Source organism: Somniosus microcephalus, chromosome 1 (assembly GCF_052327205.1).
Source record: "Somniosus microcephalus isolate GS21.2 chromosome 1, FLI_Smic_1.0, whole genome shotgun sequence".
Classification (NCBI taxonomy): domain Eukaryota; kingdom Metazoa; phylum Chordata; class Chondrichthyes; order Squaliformes; family Somniosidae; genus Somniosus; species Somniosus microcephalus.
Genome location: NC_140987.1, coordinates 415,764,529 through 415,790,006, shown reverse-complemented (window position 1 = coordinate 415,790,006; position 25,478 = coordinate 415,764,529). Strand labels below are relative to the sequence as shown.

At 48.8% G+C, this 25,478-nt stretch overlaps 1 protein-coding gene across 5 annotated transcripts in view; it reads right to left on the bottom strand.

Moving 5' to 3' along the window:
- The window catches only part of tenm1 (teneurin transmembrane protein 1), a 1,268,320-nt gene that overhangs the window by 834,282 nt on the left and 408,560 nt on the right, over positions 1-25,478 (bottom strand). The gene's annotated exons all lie outside the window — the stretch shown is intronic.

The window sequence follows — 25,478 nt, the reverse complement described above, 5'->3', positions numbered from 1 at the left end:
TCATGACCAACAACTTGTTTCGTCAGAGAGACAAGTACAAGGCTTCATGGCAACACCCTCGCTCCAAGCACTGGCATCTGCCGGACTACGTCATCGTCAGAGCGAGGGACCACAAGGACGTCTGCATCACCCGCGCCATGACAGGAGCTGACGACTGCTGGACAGACCACCACCTAAACCACTCTGTGATCTTCATCAACGTAGCCCCAAAACAGCGGTGGCAGCAGAAACAATGCCGCAGGAAAATCAACGCTGGAGCAAAGACCTTGCTAAGAAAGCCCTATTAAGCCTGCGCCTCACAACCAACCTGACAACTCCCAGTGATTCAGAGACACAGAGTGCCACAGCGCCTGGTCTGCACTCAAGGCCTCCATAATCAGCACCTGTGAAGAGATGCTCGGTCACTCGACCAGGAAACACCAAGGCTGGTTCGACGAGAACGACCAGGAGATCCAGGAGCTAATAAGCCGCAAGCGCAAGGCATTCCTGATCTGGAAACAGCAACAGAACTCGAGAGCAAGAAAGCAGCTCTACAGACGCCTGAAGGCCGAGGTCCAACAAAAAACTCGTGACCTAAAGAACAGATGGTGGGTGGAGAAAGTGCAGGAGATCCAGCAGCTAGCCGACAAACACGACATGCATGGATTCTTTAGCACAGTCAAGACCATCTACGGCCCAAGCACCCAAGGTCCTACCCCACTGCAGGCCAAGAATGGAGAGGTACTCTTCAAGGATAGAGAGGCAGTCAGTGCCCGCTGGAAGGAGAACTTCGAAGATCTCCTTAACCTAGGCTCCGTCTTCGATGCGAGTGTCCTCAACTCCATCCCGCAGCATGCTACCTGCCACCACCTCAGCACAACCCTAGCCCAGCATAAGGTTGAAAAGGTCATCCGACAACTGAAGAACAAGGCCTCAGGAGCAGATGGAACCCCGCCGAGGCGCTAAAACATGGTGAAGAAGCACCATTGGTGCGAATACATGAACTCATTTCTCTTATTTGGAAGGAGGAGAGCATGCCAGGGAATCTCAGAGGTGCCGTAATCATGACCATCTTGAAGAAAGGTGGCAAATTCGATTGTGGTAATTACAGAGGAGTCTCCCTGCTGAAACCATCAATCGTGAAGGATTATGGAGTGTCCCCCTCAAATTCGGCTGCCCTCAAAAGTTTGTCACCATCCTCTGCCTGCTTCACGACGACATGCTGTGAAGGAATTGCCATGATTCAGAGAAATACACGATACCATGAACAGATTTCTAATATTATTAATAAAAGACATACTGGTTTTAAAAGACACGCCTCAGCAGAGAAGTCTGTAAACAGAATACAGGCTTCTGAGATAAGATCAGTTGATAACAAAGTTGTAAAGAAGCTTTGAAATGGGAATTAGTTAAATATTCGAAAACAATGAAAGATTGAAGCAAACCATTGGTGCTTCCGAAGAGTCTAGGGTTTGCAACGAACACAATGAGAGACACAGTTTAAAGTGTGAAGAGCTGACATGATAAAATAGAAATACAAACATTAAAAGAGGCATGTGCCTTTGAAACATGACATCAAGGAAAGAAACATCTGCTGGTCAAATAGTTTTATGTTAAACTTAGAAAACAGGAACCATAAGATTAAATATGCAACCTATTGAGATAGCTAGAAAACAAGTAAACACTCAGTTAAAGTGGTTTTAATTTAGATATAGTAAAAACCATACCAACAAGAAGGCTTTGAAGATATAACTTCAATAGAGACACCAAGCAATTGCATTGTGTTTGTATTGAACATGGAGAATAAGGAAAGACACAGGCCTAGAAATTCAGTTGTTTGCGCCAGCCGCTAGCGCCTTAGGAGGAGATGTGGGGCGCTAGGCGGCTAGCGGCCGGGCGCAGCGCGATCTGCGCCTCTCCCCAACTTCAGTAAAGATTTAGCAGCGGCGCAAAGCCTTTGCGTGCGCTCAGCTGCGCGCGCAGATCCTGACGTCATTTCATCGTGCAACGCCCTTTGTGCGCCCCAAACCAGAAATTCAGTGGCGCCGCCCTTCTTTGCGCCTGGCGGCCTCAGCAACTGGTAGAGGGGAACGGTTCCCAGTCGCTGCGGGGCGCGGGGGGCGCTATTTAAAGGGGACTCCTCCTGCAGTATAAGTGGCAGCCATTTTGTGCCAATCCCTCTGTGTGAGAGACGGATATTTGGAGAGAGACAAAGGCAGAGAGCTTTCTGCTTTGACTCAGCGCTCGCACAGGTACTTGTGGCTTCAGGCTAGAGCTTTGCACTTGGATTTCACTTTCAGTGCCATAGCCTTGAGTCGCCACATATAATGGGGGCTGCAATGGGTGGAAACGTTGGCTTTCTGCATTGCATTCAAAGGGATCAGAGATGCCGTGAGAGAGTGCCAGTCATGGCCAGATGGAGATTGGCCAACAGGCGTCGGCACAGGAGGCTTTACCCACCCAGGGTATACCGCCAGCAGTTCTCATATCTGACCATGTCTGAGGAGCAGTGTGTTTGGAGGATGCGATTCAGAAGGGAGGTGGTCACTGAGATCTGCCACCTGCTTCGCAGAGATCTGCAGCCACAGCTGAGGAGCAGGACATCTCTGTCGGTGGCAGTGAAGGTGACGGTGGCTCTCAACTTCGATGCCACTGGCTCTTTCCAATCCGCTACTGGGGACGTTGCCAACATCTCCGAGTTCGCGGAACATTGCTGCATCCGCCAGGTGAATAATGCCCTTTTCAGAAGGAGACGTCAGTACATCTCCTTCCCCATGACCCTGGACAAGCAGCAAGAGCGTGCAATCGGATTTGGAAGAATAGCGGGCTTCCCCATGGTTGAGGGCGTAGAACTGATGAACCAGCAATGGTCAGGCCTTGCTTCAGGGCTGCAGTGTGCAGGGCATGGCAGCCAAACAGGTCGACCCTTCCCCTTTAAGAGCTGACCGGCGCCAGCGTGTCTGCCTTCATTGAGCAACTCGCCACACCTGCGCCCGTCCTCGGGGTTAGCGCCCCGGATCGCCGGCTTAGCGCCTAATGATAGTCGTGCATCGCCTGCTTTAGCGCAGCAGCAACCTCTTGGGGCGATGCCACTGAATATCGGCGAAGGTGGCGCGAAGTTGCGCCGGGCGCAAACTTTAGCGGCCGCCTGGCTGTAGCGCCCCAAACGTGGCTATACTGAATTTCTAGGCCACAATGTTTGCAAAAAAGCAGTTAAGCCAATATTAAGAATCTTCGGTAAGAATGGCATCAAACAGACACCATTGTTTTTATGATGGTTTTTGGAACACCTAAAAGTAGAGAAAAAGTTATGCATGCAACAGTTGAATTGATAGTAACATAGAAAGCATTCAAACAGAGGGATCAATGAAGACAATTAGCTGACATCAGCAGAGAACATCAAAGAAGAAACCAAAGCCAATAGGGTATAAAAATAAAACCTTTTTTAATAGAACGTCAGAACACGCTGAACAGGCAGGGCGTTTCTCAACTTTCCAGAGGCATCTCTGTAAGTTTTTAACTATGAGTCTCGGGAAGTTAAAGTATTGATTTTTGGTGGATGTTCTAGATTTAGAAATAAGAAATAAGAAATGTAATGATGTTCTGGATTTAGAAATAAGAAATAAGAAATATAACAAAGTAAAGATTTGAGAATAAGGATCTCTGAGAAATAAGAAATGTAAGCCAATTGTACTTTGAATTGTTAAAGTTGCGACTGATTCAACAGATGTTAACTGAATGCCGGCTCTTGAATAAAACTATATGGCCTAGAAATTCAGTTGGTTGCGCCAGCCGTTAGCGCCATAATAGGGGTCTATTTCCAGCGCTAGGCACTTAGCGCCCGGGCGCAGACCGATCTGCGCCTACGCCCAAATTCAGTTGACATTTAGCGCCGGCGCAAAGTGCTAGCGCCCGCTCAGCTGCGCGCACAGCTTATGACGTCATTTCGTCGTGCAACGCTGTTTGTGCGCCCCAAACCAGAAATTCAGTGGCGCCTGCCCAATGTGGGCGTGGCGCTGCTAAGAACTGTGAAGTGGAACGCAACAGAGGCCCTGTGGGCCTCGGGGAGTGCTAATTAAAGGGCACTTACACTGACCTATAAAGCCCAGCCATTTTGCTGCAATGACTTTACTGCTTTGGATTTCTGGACAGAGACCAAGGGACAGAGCTTACTGATTTGGGAGAACATAGAAGAGGTATTTTTGGCTTCTGGCCAGTGCTTTGACATTTGAATCATTGTGATTTCACTGTTTTCAATTTGATTATGAGGGCTGTATGGGGGTCCAACCCTCAGTTGCAGCATTATGTGCGAAGGGCTCGCAGACGCTGTGAGAGAGGGCCAGCCATGCCTAGACGCAGAGGGGCCATCAGGCGTCGGCAACGTAGGCCTTACCCACTCAGGCAATACCAGCAGCAGGTGTCCTATCTCACCATGACTGCGGCGCATTGTGTGAAGAGGCTGCGCTTCAGAAGGGAGATGGTTGCAGAGATCTGCCAGCTGCTTCACAGAGACCTGCGTCCACAGCTGATGTGCAGGACGTCTCTCTCGGTGGAAGTGAAGGTCACGGTGGCTCTGAACTTTTATGCGAGCGGCTCCTTCCAAGCCGCTGCTGGGGAAATAGCGAACATCTCCCAGTTCGCCGTGCATCGCTGCATCCGGCAGGTCACCGATGCACTTTTCGCGAGGAGACACCAATTCATCTCCTTCCCCATGACCCGACAGAGGCAGGAGCAGCGTGCAGTCGGTTTTGGCAGGATCGTGGGCTTCCCCATGGTGCAGGGCGCCATTGACTGCACGCATGTGGCTATGCGGGCACCTATCCACAATGCCGAGGACTACCGCAACCGGAAGGGCTACCATTCCCTAAATGTACAGCTGGTGTGTGACCACAGGCAGCGCATCCTAGCTGTCAATGCCCGCTTCCCAGGAAGCAGCCACGATGCATTTATCCTGCGCCAGACTACTGTGGCTGACATGTTCGAGGCACAGCCTCCACCAAGGGGATGGCTTATCGGGGACAAGGGCTACCCTTTGTGTACATGGCTCATGACCCCGCTCCGCGCGCCCAGGACCCCAGCGGAGGAGGCATACAACGAAAGCCATCAAGCCACAAGGAACATCATAGAGCAAACGATAGGCGTCCTCAAACAACAGTTCCGCTGCCTGGATCATTCCGGCGGATCTCTACAGTATTCGCCGGATAGAGTCTCCCAGTTCGTCGTCGTGTGCTGCATGCTGCACAACCTGGCTATCCGCAGGACTCAGGCACTGCCACCTGACATTGCACCACCACCTCAGGAGGACGAGCAGGAGGACCATGAGGAGGAGGAGGAGGAGGAGGAGGAGCACCAGCCCAGGAGGGAGCCACAAGGTCCAAGGGCCGTCCGCCGGGGGCTTATTGATCGACACTTCTAGGCCCCCTGTCAGGGAATGGCCGGTGGCAATGGACGCACCTGAAGGCAGCCGCTCCGCAAGCCCTCAGCCGGTTAACGCAACAACCACTTCAAACATGACACCTGGACATGCTGAATAAATAAAAAGCTTTATTTCACAAACTCAGGGCCCTTCCCACATGAAACAGAAAAACAGACCAGACCCCCAAAAAACAGTCAAAAACATCTGTCACTCCCAAAACCTGGGGAGGACTAACCAAACTTGGGCATCCAAATGGCCTTCATCATCGGCCTTACAAAAATAAGCCCCCCCGCTCCACAACACAAACACCCCCATAAAAACAAAAAATGCCTGGATCCTCGGCCTTACAAAAATAATGCCCCCCCCAGAACACAAGCCCCCCAATATAAAACCGCTATCACCACACTCTAATGGGTGTGCCGAGAGGGCGAGTCCTTAGACAGGCTTCTCCGGCCCCTGCTCGACCTGCTGCTCCGCCTCAACCTAGGCCCTGCGGGTGTGGGGAGGCTGGGGGAAGGCTCATGAGGGCCACAATGCGTGTCGGAAGATGCCCTTGGGGGTCGGCCTAGACGAGGCCCGGGAGGGGCCGGCTGCTGACTGCTGCAGCTGTGGCTGGCCAGCATCAGTCTCAGCAGCAGCTCGTCGCACCTTGGCTGGGGGAGTGGCAGTGTCGGCTGCACCTATGGGGGCAAGCTGGCTGATGGCAGGCGCGCGCTGCTCGCCAGACACACTGGCACTCGGCCGGGCTGGCAGTGCAGCAGGCGCTGCAATCTGGTGGAGGCCAGACCGCTGTGCTGCAGCAGGGCGGCGGGTGCCATGGCGATGCTTCCGTCCCACAGCGAGTGTGGCAGAAGTGAGTGCCCGAACTGCCCTGGTATGTGCCCGCATCAGCTCTGCCAGTGTCTGGACGGCACCACTCATCTCGCGAGTCGCGTCCTGCGCTGCCGCGAGTTGCTGGACACCCCTGTCCTGCGCTGCCGCGAGTTGCTGGACACCCCTGTCGTGCGCTGCCGCGAGTTGCTGGACACCCCTGTCGTGCGCTGCCGCGAGTTGTTCGACCCCTCTGTCGTGCGCTGCCGCGAGTTGCTGGACACCCCTGTCGTGCGCTGCCACGAGTTGTTCGATCCCCCTGGCCTGTGATTCCCCGAAAGCGACCACACTACGAGTCAGGGACTCAATGGCCTGAGGCATCTGTTCCACCACCCCCATGAACTCCTGGTGGCGCCGCTCAGACGCCGCCGACATCTCATCGAGGAGGCGCACCTCCTGAGCGAGGACCGTCTCCGGACTGGAGGGCGGACTCTCCCTCTGGGGAGAAGGCCGCCGAGCTGGCCGACCCTTCCCGTGTGCGTCGACCCCACTGGGCCCAGGATCTGCCCTCCCCTGCAACACCTCCCCGCTCTGGGAAGAAGGCCGGCGTGCTGCCGGAGCCTTCCCACGTGTGTCGACCCCACTGGGCCCAGGATCTGCCCTCCCCTGCAACACCTCCCCCTGGCTCTCCTGCAGGCCAGACGACCCCCCTCCATTGCCATCCCCTGGCGCGGATGAGGGTTCCCCCGATGTGCCGCCTTCCTCCTGGTCCTCGTTGTCCTCCTCCTCCAAGGGCCTCGCAGTCGGAGCTTCAGGGACCACCTCCTCCTCACCAGCTGAAAGCAGGAAGGCACAAGAGTAGCTTTAGAGTGAGGACAGGGCGTCAGCGAGGGAGGCCTGAGTGGTGGCATTATGCGCATTTGTCGGTCAGTGGGAAAGGATGTAGATCTGAAGCGCAAGGGCAACGAGAGAGGTCCAACCGGTCATGTCCTTACCAGTGGGTTCCAGTACAGGGTCCGCATCTCCGATCGCAACAGGGCCAGTCACCCGGGCACGCATGAGTCGAGCCACGCTCTCCTCCAGATCACTGAGCGCCTGGTACTCGGGACGGCCTCCACCGGTGACAGCCTGGCTCCTCAAATTCCTCGCCAGCTTGGCCTGCAAGAGAAAGGACGGCCTCTAAGTACAGTGTGGTGCCCTGTTGCTGTGTGCACTGCCTCCCATGGTGGAATAGCTTGGCCAGTGTGGTGCCCTGTTGCTGTGTGCACTGCCTCCCATGGTCGAATAGCTTGGCCAGTGTGGTGCCCTGTTGCTGTGTGCACTGCCTCCCATGGTCGAATAGCTTGGCCAGTGTGTTAAGTGCAGAAAGTGCTATTGATGATCATGCCAGTGCCATTGCTGCGGGAGGAGGGCTGCCCATTAGGCCTTTGAGGTCCCTTTGCCCATAATGTGAGGTTCACATGCAAGGATGAGGAGGACACTGGAAAGGGTACTCACCTTCACCAACCGAGTGAGGTCGTTGTACTTCTTGCGGCATTGGTCCGCACTCCTGGGGACATCGCAGGTGGATGACATCCTGCGGGCGATTCTCCTCCAGGCTTTCCTGTACAGGTTCCTGGGAGCCTTCTTGCCACTGTCCGGGCACAAGATCTCTCTTTTGTCTTCGACACCATTAATCAGCACCCTCAGAGCATGCTCTGAGAAGCGCTGCGCTCGTTCACGGGCCCTCTCCATGTCTCCAGGCGCTATTTTGGCCCACCAGCAGTGTTGAGGCCTAGCTGCAGGGCTCCAGTATGCAGGGCGTGGCAGCAGTAAAAGTTGACCCTTCCCCCTTTAAGAGCTGGCCGGCGTCAGGGTGTCCGCTGTCAATCAAAACATGACCGCACCTGCGCTGCGCCCGGCCTCGGCGTTATCAGGCCGCATCCCCGGATTAGCGCCTGAACAGAGCATTGCAACGCCAGTTTCAGCGCTCGGCCAAACTCTTCGCCAACTCTACTGAATTTCGGCGATGTGGCCTGCACTTTCCAGCGGGCGCTAACTTTAGCGAACGCCCGACTTTAGCGCCCCAAAAGTGTCCAGACTGAATTTCTAGGCCTATATTTTTAGAATTGTCTCAAAGCGTAATTCTGTATAGACTCGCGAACCCACAAATTCTGTACACTCTTTTGTAAGGAGTTGCAGAATTCTGGGGGGTATTCCGGACCCTTATAATATCTGGAAGGTTACAGTCTAGTTCAACTTATTAAAAGTACTATCTGGAGGATTGTAACAACTTTAGGCATTCTTTTCCTTCAGGGAGAGATAGCCTGAGCCTTTAACATAGAAACATAGAAGATAGGAGCAGGAGTAGGCCATTCGGCCCCTTGAACCTGCTCCGCTATTCAATGAGATCATGGCTGATCATCCAAATTCAATACCTTGTCCCTGCCTTCTCCCCATATCCCTTGATCCCTTTAGCCTTAAGAAATATATCCAGCTCCTTCTTGAATATATTTAATGAACTGGCCTCCACCGCCCTCTGTGGCAGAGAATTCCACAGGTTCACCACTCTCTGGGTGAAGAAATTCCTCCTCATCTCAGTCCTAAATGGCTTACCCCTTATCCTTAGACTATGACCCCTGGTTCTGGACTCCCCTGCCATCGGAAACATCCTTCCTGCATCTAGTCTGTCCAGGCCTGACAGAATTTTATAGGTTTTGATGAGATCCCCTCTCAATCTTCTAAACTCCAGTGAGTATAAGCCCAATCGACACAACCTCTCCTCATACGTCATTCCTGCCATCCCAGGTATCAGCCTGGTGAATCTTCGCTGCACTCCTTTCATGGCAAGAACGTTCTTCCTCAGATAAGGTGACCAAAACTGCACACAATACTCAAGGTGCGGCCTCACCAAGGCCCTGTACAACTGCAGCAAGACATCCTTGTTCCTGTACTCGAACCCTCTTGCTACAAAGGCCAACATACCATTTGCCTTCTTAACCGCCTGCTGCACCTGCATGCTTACCTTCAGCCACTGGTGCACAAGAACACCCAGGTCTCTTTGCACTTCCCCTTCTCCCAATCTATTGCCATTCAAATAATAATCAGCCTTCCTGTTTTTGCCACCAAAGTGGATAACCTCACATTTATCCACATTATAGTGCATTTGCCATGTTTCTGCCCAATCACCCAACCTGTCCAAATCATACTGGAGTTTCACGACATCCTCCTCACAGCATACCCTCCCACCCAGCTTTGTGTCGTCTGCAAATTTGGAGATATTACATCCAATTCCCTCGTCCAGATCATTAATATATAGTGAACAGCTGGGGTCCTAGGACCGATCCTTGCGGTACCCCACTAGTCACTGCCTGCCACTCGGAAAATGACCTGTTTATTTCCAACTCTTTGTTTTCTATCCACCAACCAGTTCTCTATCCAATCAATACTTTGCCCCCAATCCCATGTGCCTTAATTTTGCAAGCTAATCTCTTATGCGGGACCTTATCGAAAGTCTTCTGAAAGTCCAAATACACCACATCCACTGGTTCTCCCTTATCTATTTTACCAGTTACATCCTCAAAAAATTCCAGTAGATTAGTCAAGCACGATTTACCTTTTGTAAATCCATGTTGACTTTGTCCGATCCTGTCACTGCTTTGCAAGTGCTCTGCTATTACATCTTTTATAATGGACTCTAGCATTTTACCCACTACTGATGTCAGGCTTACCGATCTATAATTCCCCGCTTTTTCTCTACCACCTTTTTTGAATAGTGGGGTAACATTAGCTACCCTCCAATCCATGGGTATTGTTCCAGAGTCTATCGAGTTCTGGAAGATGACCAGCAATGCATCTACTATTTCTCGGGCCACTTCCTTAAGTATCCTAGGATGTAGATTATCAGGCCCTGGGGATTTATCGGCCTTCATTCCCATCAATTTTCCTAACACCATTTCCCTACAAATACTGATTTCTTTCAGTTCCACCCTTTCATCGGACCCTATGTTCCCCGGCATCTCTGGGAGGTTATTTGTGTCCTCCTTTGTGAAGACAGAACCAAAATATGTATTTAGTTGGTCTGCCATTTCTTTGTTCCCCATTATAAATTCCCCTGATTCTGACTGCAAGGGACCTATGCTTGACTTCACCAATCTTTTTCTCTTCACATATCTATAAACGCTTTTACAGTCAGTTTTTATGTTCTCTGCAAGCTTACTCTCATTCTATTTTCCCCTTCTTAATTAATCCCTTTGTCTTCCTTTGTTGAATCCTAAACTGCTCCCAATCCTCAGGATTATTGCTTTTTCTGGCCAATTTATATGTCCTCTCCTTGGATCTTATGCTATCCCTAATTTCCCTTGTTAGCCACGGTTGAGTCACCTTTTTTGTTTTATTTTTATGCCAAACTGGGATGAACAAATTTTGTCGTCCATCCATTTAGTGTTTGAATGTTTGCCATTGCCTATCCACCATCAACCCTTTGAGTGACATTCCCCAATCAATCCTACCCAACTCGCGCCTCAGACCATCGTAGTTTCCAATATTTAAATTCAGGACCCTAGTCTCTGAGTTAACTACTTCATTCTCCATCTTAATGAAGAATTCGATCATATTATGATCGCTCCGACCCAAGGGGCCTTGTACAACCAGATTGCTAATTAATCCTTTCTCATTACATAATACCCAGTCTAAGATGGCCTGATCTCTGGTTGGTTCCTCGACATATATTCGTCCAGGAAACCATCCAGTAAACACTCCAGGAATTCCTCCTCCACAGTATTGTTACTAATTTGGTTAGCCCAATCTATATGTAGATTAAAGTCACCCATGATGACTGCTGTGCACTTATTGCATGCTTCTTTAATTTCCCTTTTAATGCTATCCCCAACCACCGCCTTACTGTTTGGAGGTCTATATACCGCTCCCACTAATGTTTTCTGCCCCTTAGTATTTCTCAAATTCTACCCATACAGATTCCACATCATCAGAGCTATTATCCTTCCTTACAATTGTGTTAATCCCTTCTTTAACCAGTAATGCTACCCCACCTCCCTTTCCTTTTTGCCTATCTTTCCTGAATATCGAATACCCCTGGATGTTGAGTTTCTAGCCTTGGCCATCCTTGAGCCACATTTCCGTAATCCCAACCAAATCATTCGTTTACCTCTATTTGCACAGCCAATTCATCCACCTTATTACGAATGCTCCTCGCATTAAGACACAAAGCCCTCAGGCTTGTTTTTTTAACGCTCTTAGACCTATTAGAATTATTATTTACTGTGGCCATGTTTGAGTTAAACCGTTGATTTCTCTGACTTCCACTTTTGTTTTTCTCCTTCCTATCTTTTGCTTTTATCCTTGTTTCCCTTTTCTCTGTCTCCCTGCTCAGGTTCCCAACCCCTGCCATTTTAGTTTAAACCCTCCCCCAGAGCACTAGCAAACACTCCCCCTAGGACATCGGTTCCAACCCTGCCCAGGTGCAAACCATCTGGTTTGAACTGGTCCCACCTCCCCCAGAACCGGTTCCAATGTCCCAGGAACTTGAATCCCTCCCCGTTGCACCATTCCTCTAGCCACGTATACATCTGAAATATCCTTCTATTTCTACTCTGACTAGCACGTGGCACTGGTAGCAATCCTGAGATTACTACCTTTGAGGTCCTATTTTTTAATTTACCTCCTAACTCCCTATATTCCGCTTTTAGAACCTCATCCTGCTTTTTACCTATATCGTTGGTGCCTATATGCACCACGACAACTGGCTGTTCACCCTCCCCTTCCAAAATGTTCTGCAGCCGCTCTGAGACATCCTTGACCCTTGCACCAGGGAGGCAACACACCATCCTGGAGTCTCGTTTGCAGCCGCAGAAACGCCTAACTATTCACCTGACAATAGAATCCCCTATTACTATAGCTCTACCCCTCTTTTTCCTCCTGTCCTGTGTAGCAGAGCCACCCCTGGTGCCAGGAAGTTGGCTGCTGCTGCTTTCCTCTGGAAAGCCATCCACCCCATCAGCACTCAAAGTGGTGGATCTGTTTGAGAGGGGGATGTCCACAGGGGATCCCTGCAGTACCTGCCTGCGCCTAGTACTCTGCCTGTTGGTCACCCATTCCCTTTCTGCCTGTTCAACCTCTACCTGCGGTGTGTCCAACTCCGTAAATGTGCTATTCACGACATCCCGAGCATCGCGAACACTCCAGTATGCATCCAATCGCAGCTCCAGCGCCGCAATGCGGTCTGTCAGTAGCTGCAGCTGGATGCACTTCCTGAACATTTAGTTGTCAGGGACACAGGAAGTGTCCCTGAGTTCCCACATATATTAATCTGGGATGTTATGATTAAGGTTATCCACCAGGTGGTGCTGTAGCCAATGCTGCTACTAAGGTCAGAGGTTTGCTTCCTGTTAGGTCAGCACAAGGTGGAATGCCAGGATGCTGATGCAGGCTGTCTGTAACATGTTTCCCAGTTGTTAATAAAGTAAAAAGTCACACAACACCAGGTTATAGTCCAACAGCTTTATTTGAAATCACAAGCTTTCGGAGCGCTGCTCCTTCTTCAGGTGAAGAAGGAGCAGCGCTCCGAAAGCTTGTGATTTCAAATAAAGCTGTTGGACTATAACCTGGTGTTGTGTGACTTTTTACATTTGTCCACCCCAGTCCAACTCCGGCATCTCCACACCATGGTTAATAAAGTACTCGTGTTAATTCTATGATATCGCCTCTTTGAGTCCTTGTTCCACTTAATGGATTTATCACATTTGGCGACGAGGCAACTTAAGGACCCTGCAGAAAGAAGAAAAGTCTGCCAGGATGTTTAAGCAACAAAATCACGAGCTAAAGTTAGCTACAAGCTGAAAGAGAGCATGGCTGCCACGGCAGGAACAGTTTCCGCTTTTGATATTCAAGCACAAACCTGGGAAGAATACTGTGAAGTGTTGGGTTATTTTTTCGAAGCAAATGAAATAAATGATGCCGGAAAAAGGAAAGCCATTCTGCTTAGTTCAGTGGGAAGCCAAACCTACAGTTTGATGAAAAATCTGCTCAGTCCTGAAAAGCCTGGAGACAAATCATTTGTGGAATTAGTGGCTTTGCTAAAAGAACATTTCAACCCTAAGCCTAGTGAGGTTGTACAGCGGTTCAAGTTTAATTCAAGGAACAGGAAAGAGGAAGAGAGCGGAATGGACTATGTAGCGGTGTTGCGTAAATTTGCACAAGATTGCAATTATGGGAACAACCTGAAGGAAATGCTGCGAGATAGGCTAGTTTGCGGAATTATGGACAACCGAATGCAGCATAGATTATTATCCGAGACTGGGCTTACTTATGAAAACGCATTGGAACTTGCTCAAGCCATAGAGACAGCGAACCGAGATGTAAAAGAAATACAGGGTTCAGACAGGGCTAATGCTACGCAAGTTGCAGGTCAGGTTGTTGTGCACAAGTTGAACATGCGTCAGAAACCACAATGTGAGCATGTGAAGGCATGTTATAGATGCAAGGGCGATCACCTGGTGAGTGAATGCCGGTTTCTGGAGGAGAAGTGCTACAAGTGTGGGAAACAAGGACACATAAAACGAGCTTGCAGGCCGAAATCACCTGTGGAGGAATCCAAGCCAAATGGGGGAGGACAGCAAAACCAAGGGAGAGAAGTGAAAAAACATGGAGCACACCACATCAGTGGGGAAGCTGAGGAAGAAGATGACATGTTCATAATGTATAGCATGTTTGAGAACATTCCAAAAGTGGCTCCTATCATATTGCAACTGACAGTAAATGACTCTAAGGTGAACTTTGAAGTGGATACAGGGTGCGGCGTGACCATAATGAACAAGGCAGAGTACTCAAAATTGTGGAACCGTGCAAAAGTTCCAGAGTTAAAGCCTTGCTCCCTGCATCTTAAAACATATACAGGTGAATGAGTAGCGACATTAGATACAGCTAAGGTAACTGTGCAACACAGGGACACAGTGGAACAACTACCTGTAGTTATAGTATCGGGTACCGGACCAAACCTGTTAGGTCGGGGCTGGATAAAAGAACTTGAATTAGACTGGGGAGCAGTACATCAAATAGATGCAGGCAAACAGGTGACTTTGCAAGAGGTGTTGAGTGCACATGAGAATGTGTTCAAGGAGGAATTGGCACATTTAATGGCCCCCCAGCTAAGATTTATGTAGACAAGGAGGCACCGCCAAGGTTTTTTAAACAACGACCTGTGCCTTATGCCATGAAGCCAAAGGTAGAGGCTGAGCTTGACCGTCTATTGAGAGAGAACATACTGGAGCCGGTGAAATGTTCGGAATGGGCAGCTCCCATAGCACCTGTGTTAAAACCGAACAATTCGGTAAGATTCTGTGGAGACTATAAATTGACTGTCAATCGGGTGTCCAAACTAGAGCAGTATCCTATTCCCAAAACAGAGGATCTCTTTGCAAACCTGGCTGGAGGAAAGAAATTCACAAAGTTGGATATGAGTCATGCCTACTTGCAGGTTACACTGGATGACGAATCAAAGAAGTATGTCACCATAAATACACACAAGGGCTTGTTTACATATAACCGCTTACCGTTTGGTATCTCATCTAGTCCAGCTATCTTCCAGAGGACAATCAAAGGTGTACTGCAAGGGATTCCACATGTTTCCATCTATCTGAATGACATTCTGGTGATGGGAAGAACCGACCAGGAGCATCTGAGTACTCTGAGAGAGGTACTACAGAGATTGGAGATGGCAGGGTTCTGGCTCAAGAGGAGTAAGTGCACTTTCCTAGGGAATGAGGCAGTGATCCTGGGACACAGAGTGGATGCCACCGGGCTCCATCCACTCAAGGAGAAGGTACAAGCACTGCAGGACGCCCCTGCTCCTACAAATGTGGCTGAGTTAAAAGCTTACTTGGGACTGCTGAACTATTATAACAGGTTTTTACCAAACTTGTCAACTGTGTTAGCACCTCTTCACAAACTACTGCGCAAGGAGACACAGTGGCAGTGGGGAGAGGAGCAGGGGGTTTCATTTGAACAGTCCAAGAAACTGATGCTGTCGTCGGATGTGCTGGTTCACTACGATGCAGAGAAAGACATAATTCTCTCTTGTGACGCTTCACCTTACGGGGTGGGGGCAGTTCTTTCACACTGCATGGAAGATGGAACTGATAGACCAATAGGGTTTATGTCCCGAACTCTAACACCAGCGGAAAAAAATTATTCCCAGTTAGACAAAGAGGGGTTAGCAGTAATGTTTGAGTTACAGAGGTTCCACAAGTACATATATGGCAGGAAGTTCACCATATGCACCGATCATAAACCTCTTCTCTCTCTTTTCAATGAAATGAAAGCAGTTCCACAGATGGTGTGCCAGGCACACCTATCCATGCAGCTCCAGAGGACAGAGTTTTGATGTTGGAGGACACTGACACAGCACTTGTGACTGCAGAGCAAGTAAGAACATGGACAGGTAAAGATCCAGTACTGTCTAGAGTTCGAGAATATGTGGTGAGGGGATGGCCACAGCATCTGGAAGGGGCTGACTTCACTCACACCCTACAGTGTCAGGAAAACAGAGCTGTGTGTGCAGGATGGTTGCGTGTTGTGGGGAGCACGAGTGATTATTCCATGGCCAGCATGACAGTCTACCCTAGAGCAACTACATCAGTGTCATCCTGGGGTCTCGTGTATGAAAGCCTTGGCTAGGAGTTACTTGTGGTGGCCAAAGCTAGATGAGGAGATAAAAAATCTAGTCAAGACATGCAGCACTTGTCAGGAACACCGGAAGGCACCAGCAGCAGCTCCTCTCCACCCCTGGGAGTGGCCGGATAAACCATGGAGAAGATTGTACTTAGATTATGTGGGTCCATTCATGGGGAAGAGGTTCCTCATAATCATTGATGCAAATTCCAAATGGATGGATGTTTATCCTGTAAATTCTGCTTCTGCCACTACTACTATAGACTGCCTGCGTCGGAGCTTCAGTAATCAAGGGCTACCGGAGATCGTGGTACGTGACAGTGCCACTTGTTTTGTGAGTACAGAGACAAAAGAGTTCTTGAGAAAAAATGGCATAGTGCAGGTGACCTCGGCTCCATATCATCCGTCCTCGAATGGACTTGCAGAGAGAGCCGTACAAACATTTAAGGAGATGATGAAAAAAAGTGCAGAAGGGAGTTTAGCAGCCAAAGTGTCACGGGTTCTGTTCAGCTACAAAATAACACCTCAATCCACCACAGGACTCCCTCCTGCTGAGATGTTATTAGGTCGTAGACTACACTCCACTCTTGACCTTGTCCACCCAGACCTAAAAAGGAAAATGGAAAACAGACAAAACAAACACAAAGAGAACCATGGCAAAAGAACAAAGAGCCGAAGTTTTGGAGAAGGAGATGTGATCCTTACCAGGAATTTCAGTTATGGACCAAAGTGGATTCCTGGCTTCATAGACTCAATGACAGGTCCAGTATCATACAAGGTTATGTTGGGAGATGGGAGGGTAGTACGCAGACATGTAGATCAGATACTTCCCAGACAAGGGAAAATTGAAATGAAGGTTCCAGATGCAATGACTGAAGACAGGGTTGCCCCCAGTTATCCAAGTGCATCTGTGGTGCCACCACCAGGGACAGAGATAATTCCACAGGAACCTATCCGTCAAGAGGAAACCATCATTGCAGAGTCAGATACTCTGAGCACTGCTCAGGAGCAGCTGGTGGCTTCACCACAAACAAGCAGGGACTTTACTGTTAGACATTCACAAAGGCCTCGCAAGCCACCAGAGAGATTGATACTGAACTGTTAGATTTGTCAAGTATGGAGCATGATGAATGGAGACTCCTTATGTGACCCTCAGGAATGGTTGTTTGTTAAAAAATTCATACTGAAATCTTAAGGGGGGAGGGATATAGTAATCTGGGATGTTATGATTAAGGTTATCCACCAGGTGGTGCTGTAACCAATGCTGCTACGAAGGTCAGAGGTTTGCTTCCTGTTAGGTCAGCACAAGGTGGAATGCCAAGATGCTGATGCAGGCTGTCTGTAACGTGTTTCCCAGTTGTTAATAAAGTACTCGTGTTAATTCTACGATATCGCCTCTTTGAGTCCTTGTTCCACTTAATGGATTTATCACACCACATATCACAGGAGGAGCATACCACGTGGCCGGGCTGTCCTGCCATGACTTATCCTTTAATTAATTGAATTTAAATTAAATCAATCAATCCCACTAATTGCACTACAGTTAAATTTAAGCGTCTTATGGAATTCGGTTATCTCTAACTTAAGTTGAGGGTGAACGTCTGGGGAATATGCCTGATCTGGAATAGCCCAAAAGGGCTAGGACTGTAATTAACCCTTCAATGCAACCCAATCCACGTACGGACCGGGGTCAAGCAAGGCTGTGTCATCGCACCAACACTCTTCTCAATCTTCCTGGCTGCAATGCTCCATCTCACCCTCAGTAAAGCTCCCCGCTGGAGTGGAACTAATCTACAGAACAAACGGGAAACTGTTCAACCTCTGTCGCCTCCAGTCCAGATCCAAGATCATCCCATTCTCTTCATCAAATTACAGTATGCAGACGACACTTGTTTCTGCGCACACTCTGAGGCCGAACTCCAAACCATCGTCAACACCTTTATCGAAGTGTACGAGAGCATGGGCCTTACACTAAACATCCGTAAGACAAAGTCCTGTACCAACCTGCCCCCGCCACACAGGACTGCTCCCCGATTATCAAAATCCATGACGAGGCCTTGGACAACGTGGACCACTTTCCATACCTCGGGAGCCTACTGTCAACAAGGGCAGACATTGATGATGAAGTCTAACAGCACCTTCAGTGTGCCAGTGCAGCCTTCGGTCGCCTGAGGAAGAGAGTGTTTGAAGACCAGGACCTCAAAACCAACATCAAGCTCATGGTCTACAGAGCAGTAGTGATACCCACCCTCCTGTATGCTTCAGAGACATGGACCATTTACAGCAGGCACCTCAAAGCACTGAAGGGATACCACCAATACTGTCTCCGCAAGATTCTGCAAATCCATTGGCAGGATAGGCGCACCAACGTCAGCGTTCTCGCTCAGGCCAACATCCCCAGCATCGAAGCTTTGACCACGCTTGATCAGCTCCGATGGATGGGTCACATTGTCTGCATGCCCGATACGAGACTCCCAAAACAAGCGCTCTACTCGGCGCTCCGACACAGCAAGAGAGCCTCAGGTGGGCAGAGGAAACGCTTCAAGGACACCCTCAAAACCTCCTTGAAAAAGTGCAACATCCCCACCGACACCTGGGAATCCCTGGCCCAAGACCACACAAAGTGAAGGAGAAGCATCCGGGAAGGCGCCAAACACCTCGAGACTCTTCGCTGGGAGCAAGCGGAAGCCAAGCGCAAACAGCAGAAGGAGCGCACGTCAACCCAAGCACCCCACCCACCCGCCCCTTCAACCACCGTCTGCCCCAGTTGTGACAGAGACTGTAGGTCCTGCATTGGACTCATCAGTCACCTGAGAACTCATTTTTAGTGTGGAAGCAAGTCATCCTTGGTCCCGAGGGATTGCCTAAGAAGCGTCAAATAGTCTAAGAAGCAGACTCATCAATTATGAAGTGCAAGTGCCACAACACTGTGAAGGTTTTGAAGGTTAGTAATAAAACAATTAGGGAAACTGATTGACATTAACTCATTTATTCTTCTCTGTATTAGGAGTAGCTCAGAGTGGGGACCTGAAGTTTTTAGGTAGAAAAACAGCTATAGTTTTGACTGAGCTAATCACAGTGACATTTTATCCTCCCTAATTTTCTCCTGTCATGCCAGTAGGCCTAGAATTTTGATTGTGCTGCACCCGTTTTACAGGCGCAAAACAAGCGCTTAAGGGTCCAATATGGCGGGCAGCGTGCATGCGCCCATTCCATGCCAGAAGTACGCTGCTCACCATATTGGATCAGGCTCCTCCAAAAGGCATATGGAAGTATTAAAATGCTCATTCAAATATTTAAATAAGGGTCTTATGCTTATTGTAGGAAATTGGTCTGCCCCAGCTCCTGAATCACCACATGATAAACTCGCTCAGCAACTCATGGCACTAAAACAGGAAGGATCCCTCAGCAGTGCTTTTTAAAGGGCTCATCTACTCCATACAGGTTAGTTGGTGGTCCGAAATAACAACAGAAAATGCTGGAAATACTCAGCAGGCCAGGCAGCATCCGCGGAGAGAGAAACAGAGTTAACATTTCAGGTCTGGGACCCTTCAGTATTTCCAGCATTTTCTGTTGTTATTTCAGATTTCCAGCACCCGCAGTATTTTGCTATTGTATTAGTTCGTGGTCCTGGCGTTTTAGGCTGCTGTTTAACTTCTAGGCTTTTGTAGCCTATTTTCTGCAGTGTACAACTGATTTGTGACTTCTGCCAATAGCTTTTTGCTGGTGCTGGATCACCAATTGCAGTCATTGGTGATCTGGTAGGTTTGCCTTTGGGGCTAAAGGACAAGGGAGAACATCCCAGACACCTCCATCACTATCCCTGGGTCTGTACTATCCCACCAGTAGGACAGATCCACCAGAGGTCGCGGCACAGTGGTACACAGTTGGGAGGAAGTGGCCTTGGGAGTCCTTAACATTGACTCTGGACCCGATGAAGTCTCGTGGCATCAGGTCAAACTTGGGCAAGGAAATCTCCTGCTGATTACCACCTACTGCCCTCCCTCAGCTGATGAATCAGCACTTGGAAGAAACACTGGGGGTAGCAAGGGCACAGAATGTACTCTGGGTGGGGGATTCAATGTCCATCACCAAGAGTGGCTCGGTAGCACCACTACTGACCGAGCTGGCCGAGTCCTGAAGGACGTAACTGCCAGACTGGGCCTGCGACAGATGGTGAGAGAACCAACACGAGGGAAAAAACAACTTGACTTCTTCCTCACCAATCTACCTGTCACAGATGCATCTGTCCATGATAGTATTGGTAGGAGTGATCACCACACAGTCCTTGTGGAGACGAAGCCCTGTCATCACACTGAATCATAGAAGAATCATAGAATGGTTCAGCACAGCAGGAGGCCATTCAGCCCATTGAGCCCATGCCGGCTCTCTGCAAGAGCACTTCAGCTAGTCCCACTCCCTCGCCCTTTCCCCATAGCCCTGCAAATTTTTTACCTTCAGGTACTTATCCAATTCCCTTTTGAAAGCTGTGATTGAATCTGCCTCCACCACCCTTTCAGGCAGTGCATTCCAGATCATAACCACTCGCTGCGTAAAAAAGTTTTTCCTCATGTCGCCTTGGGTTCTTCTGCCAATCACCTTAAATCTGTGTCCTCTGGTTCTCGACCCTTCCACCAATAGAAACATAGAAACATAGGAGCAGGAGTAGGCCATTCGGCCCTTCGAGCCTGCTCTGCCATTCAATATGATCATGGCTGATCCTCTATCTCAATACCATATTCCTCCTCTCTCCCCATACTCCTTGATGCCTTTTGTGTCAGAAATCTATCTATCCCCTTCTTAAATATATTCAGTGACTTGGCCTCCACAGCCTTCCGTGGTAGAGAATTCCACAGGTTCACCACCTCGAGTGAAGAAATTTCTCCTCATCTCAGTCCTAAGTGTCCTACCCCATAGCCTGAGACTGTGACCCTTCATTCTACACCCCCCCAGTCAGGGGAAACATCCTCCCTGCTTCCAGTCCTTCTAGCCCTGCCAGAATTGTATACGTTTCAATGAGATCCCCTCTCATTCTTCTAAACTCAAGTGAATACAGGCCTAGTGAACAGTTTCTCTCCGTCTACACTGCCTAGACCCCTCATGATTTTGAACACCTCTATCAAATCTCCTCTCAACCTTCTCTGCTCTAAGGAGAACAACCCCAGCTTCTCCAGTCTATCCACGTAACTGAAGTCCCTTATCCCTGGAACCATTCTTGTAAATCTTTTCTGCACCCTCTCTAAGGCCTTCACATCCTTCCTAAAGTGCAGTGCCCAGAATTGGACACAATACTCCAGTTATGGCCAAACCAGTGCTTTATAAAGGTTCATCATAACTTCCTTGCTTTTGTACTCTATGGGCTCGAATTTCCAAGCCCCGAGGAGGCGGGTTTGGAAGCGGGAGTGGTGGGAAAATTGCAGAATCGGGGGGCAGGAACCCAACCCGCCTCCATGCCAATGTTCCAGGAGGCTGGTACCCGACCTGTGCTGGGAGCCGCCTCCCCGAGGTGGGAAGGGGATTGGTGCCAATTAACTGCCTGTTAACAGGTAGTTAACAGGCAGTTTTTTGCCTAATCCCTATTTTTAGCCCTGAAGTGTGGGCTTCCCGATGGCTCTGAACCACGCCAAGTTAGCGAGGCGGACCATCGGTCTGAAGAGGTTGGAGGGGTCGAGATGTCCGTTGTGCAGGTGAGTGATGGATGCATGTGTGCAGAGGTAAGTGTGTGAGGTAAGTGTAAAGTGTTTTAGTAAGTTTTACTTACTTTTACTTTCTCCTGCAGGCTTCCTTCCTTCAGTTTTCGGGAATCCCTCAGTTCACCGGCACAGAAAGCAGAATGTCCGCTGAACTGTCAAAACCTGCAGCATTCTGCTTTCTGGTCTGGAGAGATCTCTAACTGAGTCTGAGTAGAAGGACTCAAGTTAGAGGACAGATTGTCAGTGTTTGACAGCTTCACAGAGCTGTCAAACACTGATTTTTCATCTGTCAAAATATCTTGACAGATGAAATGTCAATCGCTGACGTCACCAGTAACCAGGTGTCCCTTAATTGGCCTGCTGAGCCCGCTGGGAGGGCTTAACAAGGTCAATTAAGGGAAAATAGTGTGGGTTGGCCACAATTCGATGGAGGCGGGACTACAACCCAAAAAGTGGGAGTCCCGCCTCCATCACGTCCCCATTGACAAAATCCAGCCTTATGTCTCTATTTATAAAGCAGAGTATCCTGTATGCTTTTTAAACTGTTTTCTCAACCTACCCTGCCACCTTCAGTGACTTGTGCACATATACCCCTAGGTCTCTCTGTTCATGCACCCACTTTAGAATTGTACCCTTTAGTTTATATTGCCTCGCCTCGTTCCTCCTACCAAAATGTATCACTTGCACTTTTCTGTGTTAAATTTCATCTGCCACATGTCCGCCCATTCCATCAGCCTGTCTATGTCCTCTTGAAGTCTATCACTATCCTCCTCACTGTTCACTATACTTCAAAGTTTTGTGTCATCTGCAAATTTTGAAATTGTGCCCTGTACACCCAAGTCCAAGTCATTAATATATATCAAGAAAAGCAGTGGTCCTAATACAGACACTTGGAGAACACCACTGTATACCTTCCTCCAGTCTGAAAACCAACCATTCAACCACTACTCTCTGTTTCCTGTCAGTTAGCCAATTTCGTATCTATGCTGCCACTGTCCCTTTTTTTCCCATGGGCTTCAACTTTGCTGGCAAGCCTAATATGTGGCACTTTATCAAACGCCTTTTGGAAGTCCATATACACCATGTCAACCGCATTGCCTTCATCAACCCTCTCTATTACTTCATCATAAAATTCAATCAAGTTAGTTAAACACAATTTTCCTTTCACAAATCCATGCTGGCTTTCCTTGATTAATCCACATTTATCCAAGTGACTGTTCATTTTGAGCCGGATTATCATTTCTAAAAGCTTCCCCACCACCGAGGTTAAACTGACTTGTCTGTAGTTGCTGGGTTTATCTTTACATCCTTTTTTGAACAAAGGTGTAACATTTGCATTTCTCCAGTCCTCTGGCACCACCCCAGTATCTAAGGAGGATTGAAAGATTATGGCCAGTGCCTCCGCAATTTCCACCCTTCCCTCCCTCAGCATCCGAGAATGCATTCCATCCGGTCCTGGTGACTAATCTACTTTAAGTACAGCCAGCCTTTCTTATACCTCCTCTTTATCAATTTTTATCCCACCCAGTATCTCAACTACCTCCTCTTTCACTTTGACTTTGGCAGCATCTTCTTCCTTGGTAAAGACAGATGCCAAGTACTTATTTAGTACCTCAGCCATGCCCTCTCCCTCCATGTGTAAGTCTCCTTTTTGGCCCCGAATCATATGGAGGACACCCTCCATCGTGTTGTGTGGCATCACCACCATGCTAAATGGGATAGATTCAGAACAGATCTAGCAGATCAAAACTGGGCACCCAGAAGGCACAGTGGGCCATCAGCAACAGCAAAATTGTATACCACCACAATCTGTAAACTCATGGCCTGGCATATCCCTCACTCTACCATTACCATCAAGCCAGGGGACCAACCCTGGTTAAATGAGGAGTGACATAATAAAACTCACTACGCACTTGGTTTGAGCATAAAGCAAGGCTTTAATCAACTTGTTTCAGAACATGGAGGTCTAGTTGTACTTCACTAGTTCCTTGTCTTACAAAATGTCCCTGTCAAGCTGGAGCCGACGCCCGAGTATTTATACTCCTTGGACGGTGCCACCAGCTGGCCGTCCAGCGTTATTTCACAAGTAGTTTCTTGATGAATGATGAGATTTATAACAAGGAGTGTAGAAGAGCATGCCCGGAGCAGCACCAGACATATCTAAAAGGTAAAGCTACAACACAGGACTACATGCAAGCTAAAAAGCAGAAGCAGCATGCTATAGACAGAGCTAAGTGATCCCACAACCAATGGATCAGATCAAAGCTCTGTAGTCCTGCCACATCCAAATTTGAATGGTGGTGGATAATTAAACAACTAACAGGAGAAGGAGGCTCCATGAACATCCTCATCCTCAATGATGGCGGAGCCCAGCACGTGAGTGCAAAAGTCAAGGCTAAGCGTTTGTGACCATCTTCAGCCAGAAGTGCCAAGCGGATGATCCATCTCGGCCTCTTTCTGAGGTCTGCACCATCACAGAAGCCAGTTTTCAGCCAATTTGATTCACTTCAAGTCAATGTTGCCTCTTATTATTTTTTCGGTGCACAGACCCTTTAACTGGCTGCGCGACCCATTCAAATTTTCACACATGCATGGTTTTCCCCATAGAAAGCCGGTGAGCAGCCTGCGCTGGACATCCAGATCGCTGCACAGCCATGCACCATGATGGGAACATTAGTCCACGTGATAGAGAAATGGCTGAGCGCACTGGATACAGCAAAGGCTATGGGCCCTGACAACATCCCAGCTGTACTGCTGAAGACTTGTGCTCCAGAACTAGCCGTGCCTCTAGCCAAACATTTCCAGTACAGCTACAACACTGATATCTATCCGACAAAGTTGAAAAATGCCCAGGTATGCCCACAAAAAGCAGGACAAATACAATCCACTCAATTATGATCCCATCAGCCTACTCTCAATCATCAGCAAAGTGATGGAAGGTGCCGTCGACAGTGCTATTAAGTGGCACGTACTCACCAATAATCTGCTCACCAATGCTCAGTTTGACGTCCGCCAGATCCACTCAGCGCCAGACCTCATTACAGCCTTGGTCCAAACATAGACAAAAGAGTTGAATTCTAGAGGCGAGATGAGAGTTGTAAAGTCTGTGGGTTGTGCAGTTAATTACGACACAGACTTCAGGAGTAACATACAACAGGACTTTACTATTTGAAGGTCAGGGCGAATCTGCCCAATAAGTCATGCCACAGCACTTATATACCGGTGTGGTCACCGTCGGTATTACCGTATACAGAAGCCAAACAAGTAGTGCCACACCTAAAATAGTTCTCTTAAAGGTGAACGGTTACATACATAGTCTCTTAAAGGTAGACGGTTACATACACTACAAGAGTGACTGCCGTTGATGTCAAGGCAAGTATGGCATCAAGGAGCCCTAGTAAAATTGAAGTCAATGGGAATCAGAGGGAAAACTCTCCACTGGCTGGAGTCATACCTAGCACAAAGGAAGAGTGTTGTGGTTGTTGGAGACCAATCATCTCAGCCCCAGGACATCGCTGCAGGAGTTCCTCAGGACAGTGTCCTCGGCCAAACCATCTTCACCTGCTTCATCAATGACCTTCCCTCCATCATAAGGTCAGAAATGTGGATGTTCATTAATGATTGCAGTGTTTAATTCCATTCGCAACTCCTCAGATAATGAAGCAGTCCGTGCCCACATGCAGCAAGACCTGGACAACATTCAGGCTTGGGCTGATAAGTGGCAAGTAATATTCGCACCACACAAGTGCCAGGCAATGACCATCTCCAAAAAGAGAGAGTCTAGCCACCTCCCCTTGGTATTCAACGGAATTACCATCGCCGAATACTCCACCATCAACATCCTGGGGGTCATCATTGACCAGAAACTTAACTGGACCAGCCAGATAAATACTGTGGCTACAAGAGCAAGTCAG